We start from the raw sequence: 21,295 nt of genomic DNA, 5'->3' as shown, positions 1-21,295 counted from the left end.
TATGCAGCAATTGGCAAGGAAATAAATATCACTCACAAAAGCCAGGAAATAAATCTTAATTCAGCATAGTTAATAGCTTTCTTCCTCTTTTAGTATACATAACAGAGATTGATTTTGGGCTTTGTTATGGGACATTTGCATCCAAGTATATAAATTGTTGTAACCAATCATTTTCCTACTCTATCTCAATAGCTTTCACCACTGCTACTCACTCAGTAGACTATAAAAGCAGATGCACTTGTCTTATTGATTTTATATTTACTTTAGAGGTAGGATCATCAGCAACTCAGTGAACTTGAGCAAACTCCAGGAGCTAGAGAAGGACAGGGAAGCCTGGTATGCTGCTGTCCAGAGGTCACAGAGTCGGACATGACTTAGTGACTGAACAACCTCAACAAAGGGGAGACATAAAGGAATAGGAAGAATCAGAAACGAAGGTTTAACCAGATGCTAACAGAGCAAATCTGATAGATGAGGATCAGGTGGGGTCACTAATTTAGAGAATACTTTCATCTTCAGCCAGGTACTTTATGATTTACCCAGAATGCCAGAGGAGACAGGCATCTTTATGCCTCTATCATGCCCTCTAGGTAATATTCAGTGGTCTTAAATGTAGATAGGGACCAGCAGGATGAACATCATCATCTGGGAACTTGTTAGAAATGTAAATTCATGGGTGTCACCCCAGATTTGCTGATTCCAAGCCTCAGAAGGTGGATTCCCAGTAACTTCTATTTTAACAGGGCCACCAGAGACTTCTGAGCGTCAATGCCCAGTATGCGGCACACAGCTCTGGCACAGTTACTAGAGAAAGGATCGGAGCTCCATGCAGAAATACGTGATGGATTTATTACATGTGGATGCATTCTGCCTCTTTCTTTCCTTTTTTTTTGAATTTATTTTTATTAGTTGGAGGCTAATTACTTTACAATATTGTAGTGGTTTTTGTCATACATTGACATGAATCAGCCATGGATTTACATGTATTCCCCATTCCAATCCCCCCTCCCACCTCCCTCTCTACCCGATCCCTCTGGGTCTTCCCAGTGCACCAGGTCCAAGCACTTGTCTCATGCATCCAGCCTGGGCTGGTGATCTGTTTCACCATAGATAATATACATGTTTCGATGCTGTTCTCTCGAAACATCCCACCCTCACCTTCTCCCACAGAGTCCAAAAGTCTGTTCTGTACATCTGTGTCTCTTTTTCTGTTTTGCATATAGGGTTATCATTACCATCTTTCTAAATTCCATATATATGTGTTAGTATACTGTAATGGTCTTTATCTTTCTGGCTTACTTCACTCTGTATAATGGGCTCCAGTTTCATCCATCTCCTTAGAACTGATTCAAATGGATTCTTTTTAATGGCTGAGTAATTTTCCATGGTGTATATGTATCACAGCTTCTTTATCCATTCGTCTGCTGATGGGCATCTAGGTTGCTTCCATGTCCTGGCTATTATAAACAGTGCTGCGATGAACATTGGGGTGCACGTGTCTCTTTCAGATCTGGTTTCCTCGGTGTGTATGCCCAGAAGTGGGATTGCTGGGTCATGTGGCAGTTCTATTTCCAGTTTTTTAAGAAATCTCCACACTGTTCTCCATAGTGGCTGTACTAGTTTGCATTCCCACCAACAGTGTGAGAGGGTTCCCTTTTCTCCACACCCTCTCCAACATTTATTGCTTGTAGACTTTTGGATAGCAGCCATCCTGACTGGCGTGTAATGGTACCTCATTGTGGTTTTGATTTGCATTTCTCTGATAATGAGTGATGTTGAGCATCTTTTCATGTGTTTGTTAGCCATCTGTATGTCTTCTTTGGAGAAATGTCTGTTTAGTTCTTTGGCCCACTTTTTGATTGGGTCATTTATTTTTCTGGAATTGAGCTTCAGGAGTTGCTTGTATATTTTTGAGATTAATCCTTTGTCTGTTGCTTCATTTGCTATTATTTTCTCCCAATCTGAGGGCTGTCTTTTCACCTTACTTATAGTTTCCTTTGTTGTGCAAAAGCTTTTAAGTTTCATTAGGTCCCATTTGTTTATTTTTGCTTTTGTTTCTAATATTCTGGGAGGTGGGTCATAGAGGATCCTGCTGTGATTTATGTTGGAGAGTGTTTTGCCTATGTTCTCCTCTAGGAGTTTTATAGTTTCTGGTCTTACATTTAGATCTTTAATCCATTTTGAGTTTATTTTTGTGTATGGTGTTAGAAAGTGTTCTAGTTTCATTCTTTTACAGGTGGTTGACCAGTTTTCCCAGCACCACTTGTTAAAGAGGTTGTCTTTTTTCCATTGTATATCCTTGCCTCTTTTGTTGAAGATAAGGTGTCCATAGGTTCATAGATTTATCTCTGGGCTTTCTATTCTGTTCCATTGATCTATATTTCTGTCTTTGTGCCAGTACCATACTGTCTTGATGACTGTGGCTTTGTAGTATAGCCTGAAGTTGGGCAGGTTGCCTCTTTCTTAATGAGCCACGCCCTTCTTCTGGGTGGCATCACATGGAGAACATACGTATTATGCAGCCTTGGAAGGGTGGCAAGAGAATAGCCCCCCATCCTATGTGAACTATACAGTGTAGGACTTTTTATTACATAAAACAAAAATCCCAACACAAGCTAGGTCACATGAAAGAGAATATGTATTTACTCAATCACTGACCATCTAAGGATTAATGATAGTAACAGGTAGCATTTATTGAAGTATGTGTCAGATCCTGGTTTAATCATTTTACAAGGATTAATTCATTAATACTCACTAAAACATGTTGAAGATTATAGTATATTTCCATTTTAGAAATGCAGAAACTGAAGCACAGTGAAGTTAAGTAGCAGGACTGAGTAGTTAGAGCTGGCTTGATCAGAGGTCAAGTCATGTCACTGGCAATCTTTCTGCTCCCAAAGTTGAGCAGAAGTCCTAAGTCTGACTCACATCAACTAAGAATCATAGGCTCCTGTCTGAGTCCAACCTGAACTCGGCCTATGGTCAAGGGGATGAGATGTACTGATTAGTGAGGGACAATCAGGGGCCATCCCAAGAGCTGAAAGTGGAGTGAGGAAATCAACTCTCATCTCAGGGTACTGTTTAAGAGAAGGGGGTGGGGAATTGGGAAATGGGTACTCCCAAGGAGCAGAGAAGATCACCATGGGCATTGTTTTATTACTCACGACCTCTTTAGTGTCCATAGGCAGATGAATGGATAAGAAAGCTGTGGTACACATACACAATGGAATATAACTCAGCTATTAAAAAGAATATATTTGAATCAGTTCTAACGAGGTGGATGAAACTGGAGACTATCATACAGAGTGAAGTAAGCCAGAAAGAAAAACACCAATACAGTATATTAACACATATATATGGAATTTAGAAAGATGGTAATGATGACTCTATATGTGAGACAGCAAAAGAGACACAGACTCTTGTCTGTGTCCAAAAGAACAGACTTTTAGACTCTGTGGGAGAAGGCGAGGTTGGGATGATTTGAGAGATTAGCACTGAAACATGTATATTATCATATGTGACTTAGATCATCAGTTCAGGTTCAATGCACGAAATAGGGCACTCAAAGCCAGTGCACTGGGACAACCCTGAGAGATGGGATGGGGAGGGAGGTGGGAGGGGGGTTCAGGATGAGGAACTCATGTACACCCATGGCTGATTCATGTCAATGTATGGCAAAAACCATTACCATATTGTAAAATATTTAGCCTCCAATTAAACACACACACACACACACACGAAAGACCTCTTTGGGTCCAGGTGGCATTAGCATATATTGGATCATATTATTGAGCCATAGGAAGGGGACAGCTGCATGAGGATTTGAGGGACAGCTACCAAGGAGCTGTTACCAAGACTTCCCCTGTTCACCTTTCCTCTTGGAGTTTTTTAACATGAGCACATATTTTCACTTAAGTTCAGCTGCTCAGTCATGTCTTACTCTTTGTGACCCCATGGACCACAGCACGCCAGCTCTCCCTGTCCATCACAAATTCCCAGAGTCTACTCCAACTCATCTTCATGAGTCAGTGATGCCATTCAACCATCTCATCCTCTGTCGTCCCCTTCTCCTCCTGCCTTCAATCTTCCCCAGCATCAGGGTCTTTTCCAAAGAGTCAGTTCTTCACATCAGGTGGCCAAAGTATTGGAGTTTCAGCTTCAGCATCAGTCCTTCCAGTGAACACCCAGGACTGATCTCCTTTAGGATGGACTGATTGGATCTCCTTGCAGTCCAAGGGACTCTCAAGAGTCTTCTTCAACACCACAGTTCAAAGCTTCATTTCTTCAGCACTCAGCTTTCTTTACAGTCCAATGCTTACATCCACACATAACTACTGGAAAAACCACAGCCTTGATGAGTTGGACTGTTGTTGGCAAAGTAATGTCTCTGCATTTTAATATGCTGTCTAGGTTAGTCATAACTTACCTTCCAAGGAGTAAGCATCTTTTAATTTCATGGCTGAAGTCTCCATCTGCAGTGATTTTGGAGCCCCCCCAAAAAAAAGTCAGCCACTATTTCCACTGTTTCTCCATCTATTTGCTGTGAAGTGATGAGACCGGATGCCATGATCTTAGTTTTCTGAATGTTGAGCTTTAAGCGAACTTTTTCACTCTCCTACTTCACTTTCATCAAGGGGCTCTTTAGTTCTTCTTCGCTTTCTGCCATAAGGTTAGTGTCATCTGCATATCTGAGGTTATTGATATTTCTCCCTGCAATCTTGATTCCAGCTCCGGCTTCTTCCAGCCCAGCATTTCTCATGATGTACTCTGCATATAAGTTATATAAGCAGGGTGACAATATACAACCTTGACGTACTCCTTTTCCTATTTGGAACCAGTCTGTTGTTCCATGTCCAGTTTTAACTATTGTTTCCTGATCTGCACACAGGTTTCTCAAGAGGCAGGTCAGGTGGTCTGGTATTCCCATCTCTTGAAGAATTTTCCACAGTTTATTGTGATCCACACAGTCGAAGGCTTTGGTGTAGTCAATAAAGCAGAAATAGATGTTTTTCTGGAACTCTCTTGCTTTTTTGATGGTCCAGCGGATGTTGGCTATTTGATCTCTGGTTCCTCTGCCTTTTCTAAAACCAGCTTGAACATCTGGAGGTTCACAGTTCATGTATTGCTGAAGCCTGGCTTGGAGAATTTTGAACATTACTTTACTAGCATTTGAAATGAGTGCAATTGTGCGGTAGTTTGAGCATTCTTTGGTATTGCCTTTCTTTGGGATTGCAATGAGAACTGACCTTTTCCAGTCCTGTTGCCACTGCTGAGTTTTACATATTTGCTGGTATATTGAGTGCAGCACTTTCACAGCATCATCTTTTAGGATTTGAAGTAGCTCAACTGGAATTCCATCAGCTCCCCTAGTTTTGTTCATAGTGATTCTTCCTAAGGCCTACTTGACTTCACATTCCAGGATGTCTGGCTCTAGGTGAGTTATCACACCATTGTGATTATCTGAGTCATGAAGATCATTTTTGTATAGTTCTTCTGTGTATTCTTGCCACCTCTTCTTAATATCTTCTGTTTCTGTTAAGTTCATACCATTTCTGTCCTTTATTGAGCCTATTTTTGCATGAAATGTTCCCTTTAGTATCAAACAATTTCATTCTCTGATTCTGAGTTCAAAGATCCTGGAGATGAGCTCATATTGTCTAAGCTTGGATGAAGGATCCAGCCTTGAGTGACTTAGCCATGGCCAGATAGCTGAAATAAAAAGAATAAGGGCTGTCTTATGGTGATGTCATTGGATGTTTACTCAACAGCCTTTCTTTTTTCTGCTTTCAAGTCAAACTCTAATTTGTTCAGATGTCTACTTTCCTTTGCACAGCTCTGTCCTTGAGGACTGGTGATTCCAAGCTCCAGCTCCTGGTGTTGAATCACAACTGATAGAAGAAAATCCATTGCAGACACTACTTTAGGAATGAACATGTAATCTGGTTCTGGCCAAAGAGATGCAAGGGGACCCTGCTGAGGGGTTTCTTAGATTGATTTTCCTAACTGATAAAAACAAACTTATGGGCTTGTGGGGTCATAAAAGCAAACAAACAAAATATCTCTAGTTAGTGCAAGAAACAATAGCTAAAAACAGAATAAAATTATTTCTTGAAATGACCTTGTTCATATGAAAGTTGGCTTTTGCTTTTAATTTGATGACTATTTAAATAAATTGTTGATATCTCTTTTATAAATGATTAGTCACTTTGTCTTTATCTTGAAGTACCCATGTATCACGTGTTTCATTTTAAATTTGTATAAGAAAAATGAAATGATGGCTCTGTATGATTGGCATTATTCATATCTCTGTGACCCCACCCTCAACTTTCCTCTTAGTAGAGTCTGGTACTGTTTTTGTGTTTTCCCATAGACAAATGCTGGATAGTTTTATTTTTGGCTTTTATAGAACATTATAACCCATGTGTAACTTTCCTCCAAAAGTTAATAATTTGAACATACTGATTCAAGTGATCATTATAACTGGACTATTTTTTTTTTTAATTTTTAAAATTTATTTATTGGCTGCACTGCATAGCATGTGGGATCTTAGTTTGCTGACCAGGGATTGAACCCATGCCCCCTGCATTGGAAGACAGAGTCTTAAACACTGGACCATCAAGGATGTCCATAGCTGTAGTATTTTAATGTGTCTCTATTTCATTTTTGTATATAATAGTTCCACTGTGTTTCTTTTTCCATAATTGATTTAAGGAAGATAATTGAGAATGAACATGATAGTACCAAAGAATAATTTTTCAAGAACATTAAAGAACATGGGTATTATACAAATAAAGAATAATTACATGTTGAAGATTTATTTATCTCATCAGTAAGGGAAGAAGGTTGATAAACTGCTACAAAAGACAGTTGAGGAACTGAGCATTGCTATATATTGAATAAAAAATGTTGAATTTCTAGGTTAAATACAAACCTGGATAAATCCTAAAGGGCAATAAAACCATATCTTTTGGTTATAATTTCAACCAGAGAGAAATTATTTGTATCTCTAGAAGACAAAATCCACAAGGTAAAATGTAACATTATAGAGTTTGGATTCTGATTGGTAATAAAAAGTATGTTAAAGAAAGTTCATTGCTCTAGAGATTTCAATAATTCTTAAGTGAATCTGTTAGACAGTGTTCCAGGGAGACATTGAAGGCACATGTTATCACCCTTCTACCTCATTTATAAGATTTTTATGTTGTTTCTTAACAGCAATGATGATAACATGCTGTTATGAAGATTAAATAAAATAATATACATGAAAGTGCTTTATACCATAAAGTATCACAAAATGCAAAATGATATTTTTGTAAGTTATTACTATAATTGTGCAATATTCCAAAGGCTAGCTTGACATAAAAGAGTCAAGTAAGTCAGACTGTCAGTTTTCTCTTTTTTTAAGATCCTAAAACAAAAACACTGGGGCATGCAATTGCGTGATGAAAATGACTCTGTGTCAGCTGGAATGTGATATGCAGACAAGATGAGAGGGATTGCATATTTTTACCACTCCAGGGAGAAACATTGCAAAATACCATTGTGCTCCTTTTCTTGCTCCAGCCTGGAGATAATATTCAGAAAAACCTGTGAATGTCCTACTTTATTGATTCAACAAGTACTGTGCTGAGCACTAACAAGGTGCACTGTGTCTCACTGTGAGGAGACCAAGGGTAGTAAGATATTCTTTCTCCAAAAGAAGGCAGATTTAGCAGCAGAAATTACATAAAAACAACCAATTGGAACCAAGCAGGAGGGAGAATTACTTTGAGTAATGAAAACATGAAGCTTTGGTCAATTTAACTAGTATTTATTTAATCACTTGTAAGTTGGAAGCAAGTTCTTGTCTTTTTTTGAAAAGATTTATTTATTTGCTGGCTGTGGTGGGCAGGTCTTCACTGCTGCACGTGCGCTTTTTCTGGTTGCTGAGAGTGGAGGTCATTCTTCCTTGCAGTGCATGGGCTTCTCATTGAGGTGGCTGATCTCCTTGTGAAGCACATCTAGGGTTCCGGGGCTTCAGTAGTTATGACTTCTGGGCTCTAGGGCACAGGCTCGGTAGTTGTGATGCATGGGCTTAGTTGCTCGATGGCATATGGGATCTTCCCACACTGAAGGCGGATTCTTAACCCCTGGACCACCAGGGAAGCCTAGGATTTCTTGTCTTTTACTGGATACTTTTCTTGCTGAAATGCATATGGAACTCCTTACTGCTCTGTCTTTATATTTTACATTTTGTTTCATCTTCTTTTCTCTTTGTTCTCATATCTTCAAGCATAAAGTAATTGAAGAAAAATAGTAATTGAAAAAGATTCCTTGTAAAATTTTTGATTTTTTTAAAATGTGTTTAATAAGTCTAATAAAAATGTTAGCTTATTTAATGCTCAATGTTAAAAAGAAAAATACAGACCTGTGTTTGAAGAACCAAATGGAAATAATTTTATATCTCTAGATTTTTCCAGTGATTCTATAAAATTTCATGAGTGTAATAGTATAAATTCTGGAAAAATAGTATTTTTTTAACAACCAACCAATAAGTTGTTATTAATATAGTTAAACTAAACCAGCGACATAGCCCACAAGGGTTATTTCAATGAAAACAATAAGAAGAAAGGAAACGACTACTTCTGAATTACAGTGATTACTAAAATTTAAGTTATTCTAACTATCTATTTCCTTTGTGTCTGTGAAAACCCCCTAAATATGCCTTTCCAAATTTTTTGTGGAAAATTATTTAGACTAATACTTAATATTTCATCATAATTCATTCCAGTTTTTCAAGTACAGTTTTGGAAAGGCCAAAAGCTGTCTGGAGGATGGAATGTATCTGTGATATTACTAAACTCCACAAGCTTTAATGAAAGAAAAACTCAAATACTGCATATAGTTTGCTACTGTTTGTTCCAGACAGATGTTTCTGTATTATTACTGTTTACACAGAAAAATCTTTACAGCAAACATGTGATTTTATCTTTAGAATTAGGTTCAATCTAATAGCATTCCAAATAGTTCTGATGAAAGACCTAGATGCTATCTGGGCTGGAATGGTAAAACCGAGATTTCCCATTCATCAATACAATAAGTGAGTTCCATATGCTTACCTGAGATGGTGCCAAGAAATATTATTAAGTGAAAAAATACACCGTGGGGGTCATATATACAGTCTGATTCCATTTATAGTCAAACCATGACAGAAAAGTTTACATGTATGCAGTGGTTTGGGAATGGAAACCAAGGTATTCATTTCTCATTACCTGTCTGAGTAGAAGCCTCTATTTTCTTTTTTCAGTGTTTGAATTCACAGCACTGGAAACAAAAAAATTAATTCATTAATATATATAAATATATTGGGGAAGGAGTGTGTCAAGGCTGTATATTGTCACTCTGCTTATTTAACTTCTATGCAGACTACATCATGCAAAATGCCAGGCTGGAAGAAGCACAAGTTGGAATCAAGATTGCTGGGAAAAATATCGATAACCTCAGATATGCAAATGACACCACCCTTGTGGCAGAAAGGGAAGAGAAACTAAAGAACCTCTTGATGCAGGTGAAAGAGGAGAGTGAAAAAGCTGGCTTGAAACTCATTCAAAAAACTAAGATCATGGCATCCAGTCCCATCACTTCATGGCAGATAGATGGTGAAACAATGGAGACAGTAATAGACTTTATTTTCTTGGGCTCCAAAATCACTGTGGACAGTGACACTTAAAAGACACTTGCTCCTTGGAAGAAAAGCTGTAACAAACCTAGACAACATATTAAAAAACAGAGACATTACTTTGCCAACAAGTGTCCATATAGTCAAAGCTGTGGTTTTTCCAGTAGTCATGTATGGATGTGAGAGTTGGACCATAAAGAAGGCTGAGTGCCAAAGAATTGATGCTTTCAAACTGTGGTGCTGGAGAAAACTCTTAAGAGTTCCTTGGACTGCAAGGAGGAGATCAAACTACTCAATCATAGAGGAACTCAACCATGAATGTTCATTGGAAGGACGGATGCTGAAGCTGAAGCTCCGGCGACTCATTGAAAAAGCCACTGATGCTCAGAAAGGCAGAAGGAGAAGGAGGTAACAGAGGATGAGATGCCTGGATGGCATCACAGACTCGATGAACATGGGTTTGAGCAAACTTTGGGAGACAGTGTACATGAAAAGAGGGATGGCAGCCCAGATCCTAGCAGCTCCTCCTCTTAGTAAAGATGATGTGTGTTGGAAGGAGACAACAGAAGAAGAGCCTCTAGGATTGCATTTTGTAACCTGCCCTCCCCACTCCCAAACTGCACCAAGCCCTGATATTTTCCGGGGACTGCCTCTCCTGCTAGTTACCTAGTAGGGGCTTGGTGATGGGAAATTACTCAGTCCCTCTGCACTAGGCAGCTACTCTATTCTTCCTCCCTAACCGGGGGCCAGTGGTGTTCAGATCAACTACCACGTGCTGCAGGCACGTGCCTAGAACTATTTTCTGTCCACTCAATGTATGGAAGAGGAGGCACAGAGCTGGCCAGTAAAATGTGAAGAGAGGAAAGTATAGAACTAGAAAGCTTTCTTCTAGGTACTATGTGGTTTGACCCACTCTCTCAGATGGTAAAGCGTCTGTCTGCAATGCTGGAGACCCAGGTTCGATCCCTGGGTCGGGAAGATCCCCTGGAGAAGGAAATGGCAACCCACTCCAGTATTCTTGCCTGGAAAATCCCATGGACAGAGGAGCCTGGTAAGCTACAGTCCATGGGGTCGCAAAGATTCGGACACGACTGAGCGAATTTACTTACTTTACTCTGATTCTCCAAGGGCTTTCATAGTCTTTGATGTAGTTTCTTTTTTAACTTTGTGGCATCTCCAGGTTTGAATTTAGGGGAAGAAGCAGTTATACTTGTTCACGATCTGATCCTGACCACTATACCAAACACCAGCTTGGAACGTACCTTCCCCCACTCCCCCCCACCCCAATCACCTCTCTTACATCTAGCTTAATGCTTCTTATCCTTTAATTTCTTTCCTCAAGGAAGCCTGACTCATAGATTAATATATATTTCCTTACACTTGTCTATATAATGTTGACAACTGGGACTGTATAAGTATTTCTCACCTGGTCCTCTCCCTAGATGTCACAGTCTATGAAAGCAAGGAATGTCTTTTCTTTCCTATCCATGAGATCGATCACAGCTCTGGTACAATTGCTGAGATGCCGTGAATAATTTTCGAAGGAAAAGTGAAGGGGAGAAAGAACCAAGATCCATTTTCACTAAAGTGGAACATAATGTATATCTATTCAAGAGCAATCTACTTCTGAATTAGTCACATATGTAATATATAAAAAGTATGAAACCACTTCAGTATTCTTTCTTGCCTGGGAAATCCCATGGAGAGAGGAGCCCTGGTGGGCTATAGTACGTGTGGTCACAAAAGAGTCGGACACAACTTAATGACTACAAAACAATAAAAATGAAACCACAGACTGGCTTTATCCTGAATGCTAAATAACACTCGGACTTCTCATTTTATTAATATCTTGTTATAGACCAAAAGTAGATGAGTTTTCTGGAAAAGAAACATATTACAACAGAAAACAAAATGAACTCTTCATTATCCATTGAGAATAAGTGATAAAGTTACATATAAAGTTACTGCATATAAAACTATTCCAAATAAGAGTCTGTTCAATTCCCAGGATGATAAGAATTCTTCACTTAACAGCCTGAAAAACTAGGTGAAATTTTGATTAAAAAAATTAAACTTTACTGAAGAAATAACCACAGCAAACCAGTTAAATTAAATAGTAGAGCAATAAAGGGGAAAAAAAGGAAATGTTAGGCCTACTTTCAAGGTCCTCCTTTTAAACACTTTGACAATTAAATAAGTTCTCCTCCCTGTCTGTTCTAACATACAAATGAATTTCTCAGACTCTTGTCTACATGTTTCCTAGACCAGATAGTTCAGTGCTAGGTACGTCTGTCAGATTCTCGGATGCTAATAGTTCACAAAGCTTTTTAAATAACAATGTCAGGATGTAAAACGGTGTTACAACCTCAGACTGTTTTCCTTCTGATACACCAGACTATTTTAGAAGCATGCGATGCTTGCCTACAACTCTGTAATCCAGTCCTCCCTTTCTAGTACAATAACTTAAACTTGGATACATGAATGATTAAGACATCTGCCTCCCATCTCTCCCTGCCATATCTATCAAGTTCTCCAGGGTTGTCATCTTCATTTGTGATCCATTAGAAGGTGAAGCCAATTGGTTTACAAGGAAGCAAACAAGAAACATTATCTACAAAATCTCTGCTTTCTCGGTGTTAAGGTCTTTAACAGTACAGTTTCTATTCAGGGCCAACTTTATTCTTTTTGTCTGTCACTGAGCCAGCTTTTTACTCCTTCATGTAAAATGCACACTTATGGAAGTTATCAACTACCAATTAATGGAGTTCCAAGTTCTAGAGAGGAAAATGAAAAGAAAGCTCTTGGGGAGGCAAGGCTTATACTGATAGCTAGAAATTAAGGGTAATTCATATAACTGGACAGAGCGTGACTCAGAAGGCTTAGTACATGACTCACGGGCTTTCACTGAAATAAGGCCAGTAATATGCATAGAAGAGTTCAGTGTATGCAAAAGCAGGCTGAAAAATGTATAAATCCATTATAAGGAGACCAGCATGTTGCAAAGATATATATTATGAGTAGGACTGTCTTATCAAGAAAGGTTCATAGCACCTGTGAAGGAATCAGTGGTTCCAGTGACCCAAACCAAACAGAGCACATTGTAAAATAGAGGCTCTGTGTGTATTGAGCTTGTCACTATGACTATGAATATTTCCGGTATAAGGAGGAGTTTGGGGAATACTTAATAGAACAAATAAGGCACTGGAAGATCATGAGACGTATTAAAAGCAAGTACTTCACAGACCAGTCATCTGTGCCTCTCAGCTCATTCCCAGTCCCTTCCCTGCCAGGGGACTGGCCCAAGTCTTATCGTTTTCATACTCCCTCCCTCCCCTACTTTGCATGTTCTGACAGCTTTGTGGCATAAAAGTCTATTTTCCACCCCTTCTCTTTGTCATGCTATGGACCGTATTGCTTTTTCCCACCCTTGGATTCATTTTCTACCAACACTGCTAGGGGTGTTACTAGAAATCTGATTTACTCTGGAGTTTTCTCTCCAGCTTGATTTGTTGCTTGTCTGCAACTTCCTCCACCCCTAACCATATACAGGCACACCAAAATTCTTCTATTTTCTGACTATGTGAGGCATGTTAACCTCTCAGCCAGAATCAGTAGTGGATTTATTATAGATCTTACAGATAGGATCTACTGGGAGAGGAAATGAACTGAAGGACATTGATCCTAGGTAAATGGGAGATAGCAGGTAGATTCAGAGATCTGAAAACTGTTGAATACAATCACTGGACATTAAAGTAAATAAGATAAGTGGTTTTCTTCTCTTTTTTAAAACAGAAGTGTGTTAAATGAGTGAGGTAATAACAAGGCCACACAGAGGATGGCACTAGAAAGTGAGAGGGGAATTAATACTATAGAAGATTATAAGAACACTGGTCTGAATTCTTGGTATAATACAAAAACAGAAGACAAGAGATAAATGGTCACTTTTAGTTCATGTTTCTTCCTCCAAGTAATTGTATTATATCTGTGAACATGTCAGATCATATAATATATATCCATATACTTGTTTCATAAATACATTTCATATTTATACCTTGAACGTTTTGAAAAAGACATACACAGAACTGGGAGCCTTAGGGTCATCAGAGTGGTGAATGGACTGTTGAGGGTCAAGATGGGGTGAGACTTTTCACCCCATCTATATGTTATTTCCCATTTACCTAGGTAGTAAAAAGAGTTCTACTACCAACTGCTTATAAACTACTCATTCAAATTTAGCTCCTTTATTTTAAAGAAGAAAACAAGACCCAGAACAATGGTGAAAGGAGGTTGCTCAGTATTCTGCAGACAGAACCAGAGTTAGAGCCTAGAATTTTTTGCTCAGCAGTTCAGGGCAAAGTCTATAATAGCAGAAAAAAGCAAACTTACGTAACTGAATATTATGAAGATATCATTTATGGAAACAAAACCAAAATTGATAGTATATTTTAATTTCATGCTACCCTTCATGGTCTGATGCAAAATATTCTGAAAATGTTGCCATCTCTCATTTTTGAAGATGATAGTTATTTCTTCATTGTGTTGCATAGTCTTGAGTGGTTTTCTTCAACAGTGGTGGCAGAAGTTTTTCTCTCACAGGTTTTCCTTTGATATTTTTTATTTATTAAAGAGTTGGGAAAAAAAAACCCTACCCATTGGAGCATACATACTAGAGAGTGGAAACATAAATAAATTTTAAAAATACATAATATGGCAGATGATGTGGGGAATCATAAAATAGGAAGGGGGATAAGGGATATAGTTTTAACACAAAGAATTCATCAATTTGTGTATTTGAATAATATTTAAAGTCTCATGTGCACGATGACTAAGGAGTAGCTTCTTTTCTGTGGGGAGGGCAGGAAAGATCTTGGGTAGAAAATACTGGAGCAAGATCTTAAAGGATAAGTGGAAATTTGCTGAAGGACAAGAAGCTTGAGGGCTAAATCTTGGGAGAGTATTCTAGGACAGATTAATAGTGAGAATGAATGATTCCCAAGCTCTACTAAAAGGATTTTGGTTCTGGGGTCCTGCAATTTGTACTTTATAAAGCCCCACAGATTACTTCAGTGTGCTGTAAAAACTGAAATCCTGTAACAGAAACAGGCACTTTTTATGGAAAAGGGGGCTTCCTAGGTGGTGCTAGTGGCAAAGAACCCGCTTGCCAATGCAGGAGACATAAGCAACACAAGTTCAGTCTCTGGGTTGGGAAGATCCCCTGGAGGAGGGCATGGCAACCCACTCCAGTATTCTTGCCTGGAGAACCCCATGGACCGAGGAGCCTGGTGGGCTACAGTCCATGGGGTTTCAAAGAATCGGACATGACTGAAGTGACTTAGCATGCACACATGGAAACAGGCAAGTAGCTGGAAGTACAACCTGTTGCTAAGCAAGAAAGAGGCTTTATAACAAGATCAAGATTTTGAAATTTGTTATGTAGGCACATGGGAGCCCAAAGGCTTTTAATCATGGGAGTTACATGAGTGATGATATCTGAATTTTAAGAAAATAACTAAGATGATGTGTTTAGTTAAGAGGAAGAAGGGAGATACTAGAGGCAGAGAAACTAGGCAGGCTACCCTCATAATTTAAATGAAAGTTGGTGAAATCTGCCATAGGTCCCTGGAACTTGCCATAGAGAGATATTTGGAGGGAGACTAGATAGAGCTTAGTCCTGTGAGATGAGAGAGAAGGATTCCAGATTTCCTGGTTTTGTGAGCCATTAACAGACTTAGAGCGAGTAGAAGAAATTAGAGAAGATGCATCAATTTGCCACTTTTCAAGAGCCCGTGGGACACAAACATGGATTAACCCAGAAGATAAAGGCAAACACAACGTTGAAGGCTTAAGCAAGGTTTGGGGACAAAAAAATAAAGATTTTGGACACATTACCTTATGAATGGTACTTTGGAGCCTGGGGTCTTGGACTTGCTGAGAAAAGGTACTGATGTCCATGGAAGATGCTGAGTGAAAGAGAAGAAAATATGAGCTGCATTTAAGAAATGATCAGAGGAGAAAGAGGTAATGAAATTCACTCATTCTTTTATGCCAAGGTGTTTAGAAATTCTTCCAAGATAGAGCAGTATCTTTTGCTTCCTTTGTACCTAATTTCCAAGGCATTATTACAGCACATACAGCAGGTATTTAATACTTGTTTTCTGCATTGATGACCTACTGACATGTGTAAGAATCAATCTTTTGCCTATTAGCAATATTTCTGAAGTCTAAATGGCCTACTATCAAATACCAATGTTATTATTGATGAATCCAAAAAAAGCATATCAAAACTGATCTTCTTGAGTAGTTTATTTTTCAGTGTTATAGCTCAACCTTAAATCTAGTTAATTAAAAAAAAAAAATTCGGACATAAACTACTCACATGAATTTTCCAAGTGGTTTAAGAATCATATGTTGACAAAACTAACACAGCATTGTGTTAGTGAATCAACTCTACTTCAATAAAAAATAGATGAAAAATTATGTGTTAACATTTATATAACTATTTTACTCTTTTTTCTAAAATTTTGGGATGTTTGTCTCACAATACTTTAGTCCTAACCATTTTAAACATTTAAAAATATCTACAATACCATTTACGTGGTTCTTGACAAGTATTAATGACATTTCAAAAGTCAAACCATCAACTATTTAATATCTTTCTAAGAAAATGATAGTTTTTTGACTAAGTGATTCTTACAGCCACATGTAGCTTATTTTTAACAGTTAGACTAATTGAATGAAAGGCAGCACTCAAAAATTATAAGCTGTGTGATCATTGTCTCATTAGATCATCCAGTAAACCAAAATAAACCAAAAACCAAAATTCTGCATGGATTATTAAGTGAAAGGAGGAAAACTAAAATCATTTATAAGAAGGATTAACAATGGTGACTCATATGGCAGCTGGATGACCTTCAAACCAAGAAGACAAGCAGATGTGTTGAAAGAGACAAAGAAGAAAAGCACAATATGTATTGGATGTGGTGGCATCTTGCAGGATTCAGGCTCATAATTTCCTAAATGACTCAGTGGCATTGCATAACTGATGCTTTGTAAAAACGAGTTACTTAAGACAACTCCAAAATTACTAAATGTTGTTTTACCGGCCTGTGTTATTAAAATCCTTCTCCACTTTACCCAAAGACACACCAGAATGGTGTGTTTACCTGCTAGATCAACTAATCTCTATTTCATTAAAAATATTTTAAGAGCCTTTACCACACACATTGTTCATTCTAATTTTCTTCATAGGTCTAAATAATTGTAGGAGTCAGAGTCATTAACCCTTCAGTATTTCCTTTGTTATTTTGAGCTTCTTCTAGAGATGTTTTAGGCATGTTTTGAAAATAAATTTCAGCCAAATATTTTTTTTTCAGGTAGAGGCAAAAGGTATGGGGGACTTTAAAGAAAAATTAGAGCAAAACTGTTGTAATCTCCAAAGGCAAAAATTTCAGTTTGGAAAAGTGGATTCTTTTTCAATTTACAGCATAAGAACAATCTTGAAAAAATAAATACTGTGGCTAACACAAGTTTCCATCTCTATAAGTTGTTCTCCACTAGAAAACCAAGCCACAAGTATATGTAAGAGTTGATAGGGGACAGGATTCTGATAGCTATTTGTCTGATCAATTCATTCATTCTTGTTCACAACTATATAAATAATTTTATCTGGAACTAGAATAAAAGACGGTTAATGACTTTACACGCACAAACGGAAGGTTGCTTTTCACTTCCAAGAATTTAGTATTAGGTCAATCTTTATTGTAGCGGATAATTAACAATTTACAGTAAAAAGCATAAATTGTTTTCTGGCATGCGTTTTGCGTTCCTGGGAAAGACGCATACTGACTAGCATCACATCTGTTTACTCATTTATCTTAGCTATGTTAATAAAATTTAGGATGTTGTAACTAGAAGCAAGTGTTTACTTTGCTAACAGGCCTTTAGGAAATATACTATGTTTAGACAGACTTTTTAAAACAATCAGCTTCCGGACCAAACATCTGATAAACTGTAAAGCAAGAATAGGTCCTTTAATTTTAGATGGAGTAATGGTGACTTATTTCCTCTCATGGCAGGTCGGGGACTTCTTTTATCTACGACCGATGTGAGCGGGAAGGCCCTGCAACCTGGCTTTGTTTGAACTAGGGAATGGTGTTCAGAGCACTTCTAATGGGAACTGACCTCACAGCCTCACTTACTTATGAAGCCCAAACTCTTTCCTAATTAGTTTGTATATTACTGAAGGAGGTAATTGTCTTTTATTGTATGCCAAAAGCATGATTTGGCAATAACCAATCCTAACATTTAAGTCAGTGTAGGAAATCTGAGTCTATGCCTCTAGTAAGCATTTGGAGATAGTTCTAAAATTTGTATTAGAAAAACATTTTCTAAGAGATATTCATCTTCTTTTCTCTTGTTCTCCCCCTAAATGAACAGAGGGATTTCTAAAATTTGGCTTAGAAAAAATGAAGGACAATAACATTAGATCATTGCCTCCCATGAGTGGTTTTTTTTTTTAAATTTTCTTCAAATCTCCACCAAAGACTCTTAAATGACATAAACGTTAATTTATGACAACACAGCTATTGTGTTTGGTCACTGCTAACAGCCAAATGGTTGTGTGAAAATTCTAGCCTCTATTGTTCCTTTATTGGGAAAGTCTTTGAAAACCAAAATGATTTCTATGAACTTCAAAAAGGTGTGATAGCCAATTGTTTGAACGCCTGTGAGAGAATTCTCCCACTTATTCACAGAACACAGTGTTGTCATGTTGGAAACTCAAATTTACACAGGATGTTAGTGCCTGACACGTGTCCGCCGCTGTGATGTGGGTAGTACAATACCTCCAGGTTTATAAGCAGATCTGCTGTAAACAGGATGCTCATAACAGCTACAGACACAGTGCCTCCCTCGTTAGAGAAAGGTTTGAAGGTCTTTAATGGCCTCATTCGACTGGAGTAAATATGAAAAACATGTTCAAGTCCTTTTTCCAAAGATCTTTTATATTTTCTACATATATATCCCAAACACAAAATCCTATTTTAAGTCATAGACATTAATAAAATTATAGAATATTCCTCAAATATTTCAAGCAAAGCACACATAGAAGTTCCTTTTTCTTTTTAAGGGAAGCACTTCATTTTATGATAAATAAAAAATAAAGCACAAAGAGAGATTTGATTTGGGTTATTCCTGAATTCTCTTCAGATCAAAGATAATGAGTTTATTATTCTGTGAAGTATATAGAAATGCCTTTTTGATTGATGTAAATGTAAAGTTTTTCTGTATATTAAATTTTCTAGAGTTAAGCTATATCATTATGTCAAAGTATAAACCCTATTTAGTAGGATTTATGTTGTTGTAAATATAGAGCTTATAACTGTTGGCCCTTCTATCACTTTTGGAAAGATGCAAGCTAAGCAACATATTAATAATTTTCTTTGGTTGGGGATAGTTGCTCGGGAAAGCCAGTGGGAGACCTTTTAGACAGTACACTTATTCTCTATGAGTTGTCTCTACGATATGCCTTTGCTGTGTGTGCTCAGTCAATATCCTTATTAATAATCAGTAATCAATTGCGTTTCAGTTTCAGTTCTTACAAAGGACAGAATCAGTGTGATGAATCAAAAGAATATAGCAAAGAATCTGACTTTCCGGTTCAGAAGTGCTTTGTCATATCCAATTCCCAAATTATTGTTACTTTTCTTAGGCTTTCTCTTTCCCTTCTTGGCATTTTACCACAGCAAACTCGCCTCAGCCTCGCCACCTCACACACACACCTCTCCCTGCCTCCTTGCAGTGAACCTGAAATCAGAAAAAAACCCACACTTCACCCACGCCCATTCTTACCTGTTTTGTTCGCTTTTCCTGCCTGTCCTCTTGACCCATCTTTTCTCTGCTTTCAGTTCTTGCTTCATGCATTAGCTGCTCATTCAAATGCTTCTCAGTTGAGAAAACACTGAGGTATGGGTTGGTTTTTTTTTTTTTTCCAGCTTTATCAAAGTATAACTGACAAAATTGCATATATTTAAGGTGCACAAGATGACTTGATATACATGTACATTGTAAAATGATTACCATAATCAAGTTAATTAATACATCCATTATCTTACAGTTCTCTCTTTTTGTCTGTGTGTGTGGTAAGAACACTTAAGAGCTATTCTCTTAGCAGCTTTTAAGTACACAATGTAACGTTATTATTATTTTTAAAAATATTTATTTATTTATTTGGCTCTACCAAGTCTTAGTTGTGGCACACAGTAGCTTTAGTTGCAGCTTGTCAGATCTATTTCCCTGAGCAAGGATTGAACTTGGCCCCCCTGCCTTGGGAGCCTCGCGTCTTAGCTCCTGGACCACCAGTTAAGTCCCACATACAGCATTACTAATTATGGTTACCATGCTGTACATTAGATCTTCAGAACATAGTCCTCTTATAATTGTAAGTTTGTACTTTATTTAGTGAAGTAGAGTTAGGTATATGGTAAAGTGATTTCAGTTTTATATATATATATATATATATATATATAGGAATACATAGTCTTTCTCAGATTCTTTTCCCTTCTAAGTTGTTAGAAAACATTGAGTAGAGTTCCCTGGGCTACCCAGTAGGTCCTTGTTGGTTACCTGTTTTATATGAAATTATGTGCTCTTTGATCAACATCTCCACATTTCTCCCATCCCCCAGCAACTGCCATTCTACTCTCTGGTTCTATGAGCTTGATTGTTTAGATTTCACATATAAATGAGATCATACAGTATTTGTCTTTCTCTGTCTGGCTTATTTCACTTAGCCTAATAGGTTTCTTGAGTAGACAGTCAGCTACTTCTCTTGGCCTGTGCAGGCATGATTAGAGATGAGCAGAATCTGGCTCATAACCTAAGTATCCTACATGGAACATCACACTGTATATGTGGAAGTATTTTAAAGTCGATTATAAATGTCATAGCAACTCCATAGCAAATCTAATCTCAGGTATTTGTCTTTATCTCAGAACTTTTACTCCAATTCCAGGCTCATAAGCAAATGATTACAACAAAAACTTAACTTGCCCAAACTGAAGTCACATTTATTACTTCACCAATCCCCAAATGTTCCTTCTTCATGTTTCCCACTCCTTTGTAGTAGTGCATGATCAGTTACCCCCTCATTCAGACTCTTACACACATGTAATCACTCAACAAATACTGTCAGCGTTGAAGCCAAATTCTTTAAATCCCAACTCTATCATTTACTAGCTATGTGACCTTGTGGAAATTTCTTAACCTCTCTGAACCTCAATTCCCTCATCTTTAAAACAAGAATAATAACATCTGCTCCACAGGTTTAATGTAAGGTTGAAATGACATAAAGTAAGTAAAATATCTAGCATAAGGCTTGGAACACAATAAAGACTCAAGAAACATTAGTTTTCTTCCTTAACTCTTTCTCTCACACCATTGCCATCCTTCAGTGATTGAGTCTGTGCCTTTAAAGTAATTAATAATTAATTCATTCAATAAATATTCATTTATTCTCTCATAGCTTCCCTGGTGGCTCAGATGGTGAAGACTCTGCCTGCAATGCGAGAGACCTGGGTTCAATCCCTAGGTCAGGAAGATCCCCTGGAAAAGGAAATGGCAACCCATTCCAGTGTTCTT

At 37.8% G+C, this 21,295-nt stretch overlaps 1 long non-coding RNA gene across 1 annotated transcript; it reads right to left on the bottom strand.

Annotated features, from left to right (window-relative positions):
- Positions 1-7,834: 7,834 nt before the first annotated feature.
- Positions 7,835-19,580, bottom strand: LOC122422766. Its single transcript, XR_006263953.1, has 4 exons — positions 19,508-19,580; positions 15,548-15,618; positions 9,252-9,303; positions 7,835-8,265 (listed from the first exon to the last, which is right to left on the bottom strand). It is a non-coding gene; the product is annotated as an uncharacterized LOC122422766 (long non-coding RNA).
- Positions 19,581-21,295: the final 1,715 nt, after the last annotated feature.

Source organism: Cervus canadensis, chromosome 20, assembly GCF_019320065.1.
Source record: "Cervus canadensis isolate Bull #8, Minnesota chromosome 20, ASM1932006v1, whole genome shotgun sequence".
NCBI classification, from domain to species: domain Eukaryota; kingdom Metazoa; phylum Chordata; class Mammalia; order Artiodactyla; family Cervidae; genus Cervus; species Cervus canadensis.
The sequence above is the reverse complement of the archived record's forward strand: the minus strand, read 5'-3'. Positions and strand labels throughout refer to the sequence as shown.